The sequence below is a fragment of the Lactuca sativa genome, chromosome 5 (assembly GCF_002870075.4).
Source record: "Lactuca sativa cultivar Salinas chromosome 5, Lsat_Salinas_v11, whole genome shotgun sequence".
Lineage (NCBI taxonomy): Eukaryota > Viridiplantae > Streptophyta > Magnoliopsida > Asterales > Asteraceae > Lactuca > Lactuca sativa.
In genome coordinates, this window is record NC_056627.2 from 62,387,338 (window position 1) to 62,397,115 (window position 9,778).

Sequence of the window (9,778 nt, forward strand, 5' to 3'; positions counted from 1 at the left end):
AGGACGTAATATCCCGAAATCAGGTATATCTCCTTGGCCCTTCTTCTTTCCTTAAGTTGTCAATTTTAGCCCTTGTGTAGTTTGTGTGATAATCGAGTACGATGAGCGTAATAAAGAGTACGCCGCGCGTACTCGTGAGCGAATTCATGACTTGGAGGTTGCCTAGTACGTGGGGCGTACCAAGGTGTACGCGGGGCGTACCAGGCCCAGAATGAAATCGTAATTCTAAATGAGCCCCTTATTTAAAGAACGTTATGGTCTCATTGTTGGCCACCATTTCCAGAGACATGTCCATCCAAAACCCTAATCCTCGTTTTTGTAGCTAGAGAGTGCCTTTGAGAGCTTGTTAGTGTCTTCTTGAGCATTAGGAGTGGAAAGGAAGCTTTGGAGAAGAAGGAGTAAGATCTGAAGCACTTGGATCTGAGATTAGCAGCGTGGGAAGCTTCTAGTGGAGGTATAAATCTTCGAGCTTTCTTCCATTTTATGTTTTGTGTTCATATATGGGGTGTTTTAGGGTTTCGGTCCCAAAATGTGATGGCTTTGTGAGTTGATGAGCCCTAAGGACCGAGATCTGCCCTTGCTAGTGCATTTCGTGTTATAAGGTCATGAAAATCCAATCTTGGTCATTAAGAACTAACCATGCATGGGATATGAGCTTAAGGAAGAAAATGGATGAAGGTTTTGAGTGTTTAAAGCCAAACCAGCCATGCAATGGCAAAAAGTCTTTGACTTTATGGATTAAGAGACTGTACGAGGTCCAAATCTGTATTTTGGGCCAAGTTCTTAACTGATTAAGACCATAAGTAAGATATGAGTGGAACTGGGACGTACGATCGGTGTAAACCCCAGTACACGGGGCGTAGGGTTCAAGCAGCCCGATATCAATGTAGCAGTCGAGGACGCCCAACGTAAGGATCTGGTACGCGCAGCGTACTCACGGGCGTTGATTTTTGTTGACTTTTAGGGTTCGGTCAACAAGTGAACTTTTGGACTCATGAAGGGGTAAAATGGTCTTTTACCCTTCTGTGAGAACATAGGGAGGGTTGTCTAGCTTACTAAGTGATGTTATTAAATAAGAATTTCCATTTGTGTCTATTAGACGGAGGCTAGACCGGAGATTTGAGTCCTAGATTATTTCGAGTTAATTCGAGGTGAGTCTTCTTACTATAGTTTACCTAAAGTGGTAGATATGTGTGACCAGAGGGTCTTATGTGCTTGTTGAGTTATACATGATTGTGTGATATGTATTGTATGCTATATTATTGTTTCTTAAACCAAACCGAAGGGTCCAACGAGCTATGAGGCCAAAGGGTTCTCAATCAGACCGGACCAGAGGGTCCAACAAGCTAGAACGGACCAAAGGGTCCAACGAGCTACGGGACTGGAGGGTCCCGCTGAGACACATGGGCCGGAGGGTCCTACAGAGTATAGCCTCAAGTCTCGAATTTGTTGTATGTGGTATTTTGGGGAACTCACTAAGAATTTGTGCTTACCGTGTTATTTGTTATGTGTTTCAGGTACTTCCGAGGATCGCGGGAAGGCACCGGCGTGGTTGTACACACACTCTTGATATTGAGCTATGAGTGTGGATCCTGGATTTGAATAATTGTGTTGAAAACTTGTTAGTTGTTTTTGAGAATTAATGATGAGACACTTGTTTTATGAGTTTTAAAATTGAAAATTTTGTTTGAAAAATCATGTCGTTACAAGTTGGTATCAGAGCCTTGGTTTGAGGGATTCGAATACACCTACGGGCATATCTGGACTCAAACTGAGGATTTGAGAAAAGTTTTCAAAATGAAACATTTTTTCTAACAGAGTAAAAGATTCCAAGAAAAAGCGGAAAAGAGTAGTATGTACAATCAGCCAACGCCCGAACGATGATTTCCCAAAATACCCTTACGTTATGTGTTATGAGATGTGTTATGCTTGCTAGAATAGGCTAGGTATTCATATTTAGGACTAGAGTGGCCTGATTTGTGATGCCTTAGCCTACGAATTACTGCTACTGTGAATTACTTCGAGTGTGAGTAGGTAGCAAAGACGAGCTTATGAGAGGTCTACTGGGTGGTAGCCTGCGCCCAGTGAGATATAGAGTACTTGTGATCTAGAATCCTAGGAGGAGGACTTGGGGTGAATACTGATGTGGTGTTGAAGGTAGTATAGGGCCCGTACTACTGGAAACACCAGACCAGTGAGCAGTCCAAGTAAGAATCCTTAGGGTACTAAGGAACAAGTAGGGTTGAGTGATTGAGTGCGAGAATACTCGAGCGAGTCTCTGCTTTCTTTTGTGTTGTGTTTCAGAGACATAATGGTGGGTAAGCGCCACACTCCAGAGAGAAATGGTGGTAGCGATAATGAGATTCACAAGATGATTCATGATGAGGTGGTTGCAGCCATTCGAGCTGAGATACCAGAGATGTTTGGGTCTATCAAGACCACGCTGATTTAGACATTTGACGAGCAGTATGCTGCTCTTACCGATGCTATTGTTGCTGCAGCCACCACAGTCGTTGCCGCTGCTAGGCCACAAGGGGTGACTCATTGCTGTACCGAGAGTTCAGCAACACGAAGTCACCAGAGTTTGATGGGACTTAGGATTCAATAGCAGCGATGAGATGGATCTCTGACATTGAAGTATGCTTCTACACATGAACCAGCTTCGCTTGGGAGCGAAGGACTAGTGGAAGTTTGTGAAAGCTGACTTTTCTACTGCAGAGCTTACCGCGGTGACTTGGGAGAGGTTCACTGCTATGTTTCGAGACGAGTACGTTCCCCCGATGGAGAGGTAACGATTGGCCTAGGAGTTCTTGTCCCTCAAGCCAAGGACTGAGTCTGTGACAATGATCACATGAATGTTTCATGAGAGGGCGTTGTTTTGTCCTAAGCATGTGTCTACCGAGCAGGCACGTATGACCCAATATCTGAGCATTCTGAGGAGAGACATTCATGAGTTCGTGGCAAACTTGACATACCAAACATTTGTTGAGCTCCAGGAAAATGCTCGGAAGAGGGAGATTGAGCTAGAGACTCAGGCTAGGGAGGAGGCGGAGTCTCATAGGACGGATAGGCAGCCGACACAGTCTCAGCCGGCGTCCAAGCGGGCAAGGCCCACTGATTCGATATCGGGAGTTTAGAAGGGCCGCACTTGTGGGAAATGCGGCAAGAGCCATGATGGGGTGTGAAGAGTAGGTGTGTGTTACAAGTGCGGGAAGGAGGGGCATTGTGCGAGGGATAGCCCCAAGGGATTTTCGGTTTGCTTCCATTGCAACCCGACTGGCCATAGGAAGGCCGAGTGCTCGTAGTTGCTTCAGGGATCAGCGTAGGGATCTATTCTTTCTACCACTCGAGCTACAGAGAGTCGGCCCGTGAAGGCCGAGGCACCAAAGGCTCGCGGAAGAGCCATCCAGTTGACAACGGAGGAGGTCCGTGCAACACCAAATGTTTTGGTCGGTATGTGGTCTTTTGCTTATTCTTTTGTTTATACATGGTGCTTATTTGTGATATGTTTAAGTACTTTTCTTGTGAATTATGTACCTGCTTTGGTGTTGTTTGACTCGGGTGCGAGTCGACCTTTCGTATCGCTAGCATTTAGTCGTCACATCAGTATCCGACGTGAGGCGTTGAGTCGACCTTTAAGAGACTCCATAGCTGATGAGCATGTTGTTTTTGCGACTGATGTGATCCGGGTATGTGTGCTTGAGATTTTTGGAGTCAAGTTTCCAATAGATTTGGTACCTATCGCGATGGGGGATGTCTGCATCATCGTGGGCATGGACTGGTTAAGCCGATTCGGAGTCATGATCGACTGTGAGCGTCAGCTGGTGACCATCCGAAAACCTAGTGAGGGAGTACTTATAGTATTCGGCGAGGGTACCCGATTTGGGTCAGCATTTTGTTCTGCTGCTCGAGCGAGGTAGAGCTTGCAACAGGGTTGCATGGGTTTTTTGGCTTCTGTGTCGGATACGCGGGATGTTACGGAGAGACCGAGTACTATCGCTGAGGTTTTGGTGGTTACCGAATTTCCGGATGTTTTCCCCGAGGAGTTACCGGGTGTGCCTCCCGAGAGGCAGGTGGAGTATCGCATTGATTTGCTTCCAGGGGCGGCACCTATCGCCAAGGCACCCTATCGCCTTGCGCCACCAGAAATGCAGGAGTTATTCTCGTAGCTGCAGGAGCTATTGGGAAAGGGATTTATCTGGCCGAGTAGCTCGTCGTGGGGAGCACCGATCCATTTTTGTCAAGAAAAAGGATGGATCGCACCGGATGTGCATTCATTACCAGGAGTTGAACAACTTGACGATGAAGAACCGTTATCCACTCCGGAGGATCGGTGATCTGTTCGATTAGTTGCGGGGTGCATCTTGGTTTTCCAAGATCGATTTGAGGTCCTGTTATCACCAGATGATGGTTTGTGAAGAGGATATTCATAAGACAGCATTTAGAACTCGTTATGGGCATTACGAGTTCGTGGTGATGCCTTTCGGGCTCACCAATGCACCAGTAGCGTTCATGGATCTCATGAACCGGGTATGCAGGCCTATGTTGGATCGTTAGGTGATCGTGTTCATCGATGATATTTTGGTATATTTGAGGTCTAGAGAACATCATGAAGAGCATTTGAGGGAGGTCCTGGGAGTATTGAGATCAGAGAGGCTTTATGCCAAATTCTCCAAGTGTGATTTCTAGTTACGAGAGGTCCAGTTCTTGGGACACCCATTAATCAGAATGGGATTTTAGTCGACTCAGCCAAGAATGAGGCGGTAATGAGTTGGGAGATGCTGAGATCCCCTACCGAGATCAAGAGTTTTCTGGGGTTGGCCGGCTATTACCGGAGGTTTATCAGAGATTTCTCCAAGATTCTTGTTCCTCTCACCAAGTTGACCCAGAAGGGCGTTGCTTTTTTTTGGGGTCCCGATCAGCAGACCTCGTTTGAGTCTCTTCGTCAAAGATTGTGCGAAGCTCCAGTGTTAGCTCTTCCTGAAGGAATGGAGGACTTCGTGGTCTACTGCGATGCATATATATCAGGGTTAGGTGCAGTGTTTATGCAGAGAGGGCATGTGATAGCATATGCATCGAGGTAGTTGAAGCCTCACGAGACGTGGTATCCCACCCACGATTTAGATTTGGGAGCAGCGGTGTTCGCCCTCAAGATCTGGCGCCATTACTTCTACGGGGTTCAGTGTACCATTACAGGGACCACAAGAGCTTGAAGTATCTGATGGATCAGCCTAACCTGAATATGCACTAGAGAAGGTGGTTGGACGTGGTAGAAGATTACGATTGTGACATTCTACATCACCCGGGCAAGGCTAACATGGTAGTCAATGCCCTAAGCCGCAAGGCGGAGAGTGCCCCGATTCAGGATATATGCATGAGGATGACAGTGATGACTCCGGTATTGGATACTATTCGAGAGGCCCAGGCGGAGGCCATGAGATCGGGGAACTGCAAGAAGGAGCGGGTGATCGTCTAGGTATCCGAGTTTGTGATGGATAGCCATGGACATATGACCTTTCGAGGTCAGATTTGGGTGCCTTATACGGGCGGAGCTCGTATCACTCTGATGGAGGAGGCGCATAGGTCGATATTTTCGATCAATCCCAGGGCCACTAAGATGTATTTGGATCTGAAGAGAGACTATTGGTCGCCCTGTATGAAGAGGGACGTCACATCTGTAGTAGAGAGGTGCTTGACCTGCCGTCGGGTCAAGGCAGAGCACCAACGTCCACCTTGTCCATTGAAGCCTTTGGAGATTCCCCAGTAGAAGTAGGAGCAGATCTCGATGGACTTTATCACCAAATTACCGAGAACGGTGCGTGGAGTGGATGCGATCTGGGTGATTGTGGATCGGTTGACGAAGATGCTCACTTCCTTGCTATTAGTGAGAGCTCTTCTGCTGAGAGGCTGGCAGAGATTTATGTGTGAGAGGTGGTAGCAAACGGCTCAGAGTCGTCAGAAGAGTTATGCGGACAGACGACGATCCGAGCTTGAGTTTCAGGTCGGAGATTTTGTGCTTTTGAAAGTTTTCCCATGGAAAGCAGTAATCTGGTTTAGGAACCGGGGCAAGTTGGGGCCTCGATATATTGGACCTTTTTGGGTGATTCTCAGGGTAGGTAAGGTAGCATATCAGCTGGAGCTACCTGAGTAGTTGAGGCAGATCCATAGCACCTTCCACGTGTCCTAGTTGTGAAAGTGTGTGGCTGATGAGACGGTAGTATTACCATTAGAAGACATTCAGGTGGATGCGAGCCTAAATTACATCGAGAGGTCGATCGCGATCCTAGATCGGAAGGTAAAGGTTCTGAGGAATAAGGAAGTGCCTCTGGTTCAGGTCCAGTCGTAGCATCAGAAGGGGTCCGATTTGACTTGGGAACCGGAGTCGGAGATGCGGGAGCAGCACCCCGAGTTATTTGCGGAGTAAGACTTCGAGGGCGAAGTCTGATTCTAGTGGGGGAGAATTATAAGATACCGGGATCAGGTATATCTCCTTGGCCCTTCTTCTTTCCTTAAGTTGTCAATTTTATCCCTTGTGTAGTTTATGTGATAATCGAGTACGTTGTGTGTAATAGAGAGTACGCCGCGCGTACTCGTGAGCGTATTCATGACGTGGAGGTTGCCTAGTACGTGGGGCGTACTAAGGTGTACGCGGGGCGTGCCAGGCCCAGAATGAAACCCTAATTCTAAATGAGCCCCCTATTTAAAGAACGTTATGGTCTCATTGTTGGCCACCATTTCCTGAGACTTTTCCATCCAAAACCCTAATCCTCGTTCTTGTAGCTAGAGAGTGGCTTTGAGAGCTTGGTGTTTTCTTGAGCACTAGGACTGGAAAGGAAGTTTTGGAGAAGAAGGAGTAAGAGCCCAAGCACTTGTATCTGAGCTTAGCAGCGTGGGAAGCTTCTATTGGAGATATAAAGCTTCAAGATTTCTTCCTTTTTTTGTTTTGTGCTCATATATGGGTTGTTTTAGGGTTTTTGTCCCAACCGTTGATGGCTTTGTGAGTTGATGAGCCCTAAGGACCGATATATATGTCCCTTGCTAGAGTATTTCGTGTTATAAGGTCATAAAAATCCAATCTTTGTCATTAAGAACTAACCATGCATGGGATATGAGCTTAAGGAAGAAAATGGATGAAGGTTTTGAGTGTTTAAAGCCAAACCAACCATGCAAAGGCAAAAAGTCTTCGACTTTACGGATTAAGAGACTGTACGGGGTCCAGATTTGTATTTTGAGCCAAGGTCTTAACTGATTAAGACCATGAGTAAGATAAGAGTGGAACTGGGACGTACGTTGAGCATAAATCCCAGTACGCGGGGCGTAAGGTTCAAGCAGCCCGATATCAGCGTAGCGGTCGTGTACGCCCAGCGTAAGGATCTGGTACGCGCAGCGTACTCATAGGCGTTAACTTTTGTTGACTTTTAGGGTTCTATCAACAAGTGGACTTTTGGACTAATGAAGGGGTAAAATGGTCTTTTACCCTTCTATGAGAACGTAGGTGAAACAACCTAAAAAATTTTGTTCTAAACATTACTAACAACCACAACTTCAAATGTTATATAATAAAACCATGCATCAGATGTCTCAAAATGACAGTGAGTGTATCAAATCAATACTGAAGTCAATATCATATCAAACTATCGAAGTAAAACTCCCAGGATAAAACTGTAATTGTGGTGCATGCCATGCCATCATCCTGGGCTCTTCCCCTTACTTGCGGAAGTACCTAAAACCAAAAATTGAAACTGTAAGCAGAAACTTTAGTTAGTTTCCCCCAAACTACCACATACCATACAATAATACAATTAACGCATACCGGGCCACGCCCACTGCATCAGGCCCCTTCGGCATCAGACCGTAGTCTGGAATAACTTGGACCCCACCCAATGCATCGAGCCCTGCCCGACATCGGACCGAAGTCCGGAATAACTTGGGCCCCACCCACTGCATCGGGCCCTGCCCGGCATCGGACCGAAGTCCGGAATAACTTGGGCCCCGCCCGGCATCGAACCGATGTCCGGAATAAATTGGGTATAACATATCATGAACATATAGCATAGTCGCGTACTGTGTCGGGCTTGACCGACATACTACACAAATCATGCATGAGTCACGAAGAAATCAAACATACATACTATTGCTATCTAAACGGGCCGGCATTATGGTCGTAGACCCGTTCCTACTAGAAGAGGACTCACCTCGTAACGCTGGTGGCGGAGATGCTAAATCTGAAACTGGCTGACTAATGCTCTGGAACTCCCCGGCTATAAATTCCATAGACAGTAAATCAGATACTGATAACTGTTCTCAGGGTAAAATGACTAATTTACCCCTGTTTAAAGTCAACATCCTGGTCAAAGTCAACTTTCAGTTGATCGGACTCGCCAAGTTGGGCCGCCAACTCGCCGAGTCCCTAACACCTTTTCTAATCCTCTACTTGCTTCAACTCGTCGAGTTTGGCAACAACTCGACGGGTTCTTCTTCTGAATTAACGTCGAATCTAACTTCAACCGACTCGCCGAGTTGTATGAACAACTCGTCGAGTTCTTCTTCGTCATATGAACACGTCCAGACTGTGACTCGCTGAGTTGTATGAACAACTCGTCGAGTCTGTTCTTGAGGCAAGACGATTGCCTTGGACCCGCTTAGTCACGGCGTTGACTCGCTGAGTCTCCTGCATGCCACTTCTATACAATCGATTCTAGTCGGTCTCAGTGCATCCAATTCATAGATCTAGGCTACTAGGGCTGGTTTTGCACGTAAAGTTTCCAACTTTACGTGCATGCACACAAGAATGGGGCTAAGACGCCAAAATCATCCAACACTAAGCACTTAGGGTTTGGAACAAGGCTATATTTGCATAAAGGTAGTTATATTGAGTTCCTAGAGCTCAATAACATCCAGATCTATGGTCTCCATCCTAAGGAGAGCTCAAATCTCAAGTTTGAATCATATAAAGCTCCAAAAGAGACATAAACAAGCATAAAAGAAGGTTTAATGGAAGAATAAGCAAGGTAATAACTTTGTTACCAGAATATGAAAGCAGATGGAAGCTAGATTCTGGATCTCCTTTCTCTTCTATTAAACTTTTTTTCCTTCCTTCTCTTCTACAACTCCCAGGCTATCACAAAACACTCAAGCTCAACAATGGGGACTAGGGTTTTACAGAGAAATGCTCTAAAGGTGTTGGAGGCTTGGGTAGGAGGCTATAATAACGTTTAAATAGGATACAAACCCTGGGATTTAGGGTTTCATCCAGACTAGCAGACTCGCCAAGTTCGGGATACAGACTCGTCGAGTCGCCTACAAAATACGCGTGCAATTCCCGTTTCTACTCCACGAGTTGGGCTACTGACTCGTCAAGTACCTCTTAAGAAAGGAAAATACTTTATTTAAATTACATACCAGAAATGGGGCGTTACAATTCTCCCCCACTTATCTTATAAATCGTCCTCGAAGTCTGCTGCTACCGATCCTAAAAATAACTTTGGATAGTGCTCCCTCATTTCCCCCTCAGTCTCCCATGTCCACTCTGAACCCTTCCGGTGTTGCCACTGCACCTTCACTAACTGGACCACCATGTTCCTCAAGGTCTTCATCTTCTGATCTAAGATCGCAACTGGCCTCTCAATATAATTCAGGCTGCTATCAACCTGAATATCCTCCAATGGCACCACTGCTGACTCATCCACCAAAAACTTCCGCAACTGAGAAATGTGGAAAGTGTTGTGGATCTGGCTAATCTCTGCTGGAAGATCCAAACGGTAAGCAACCTGACTCA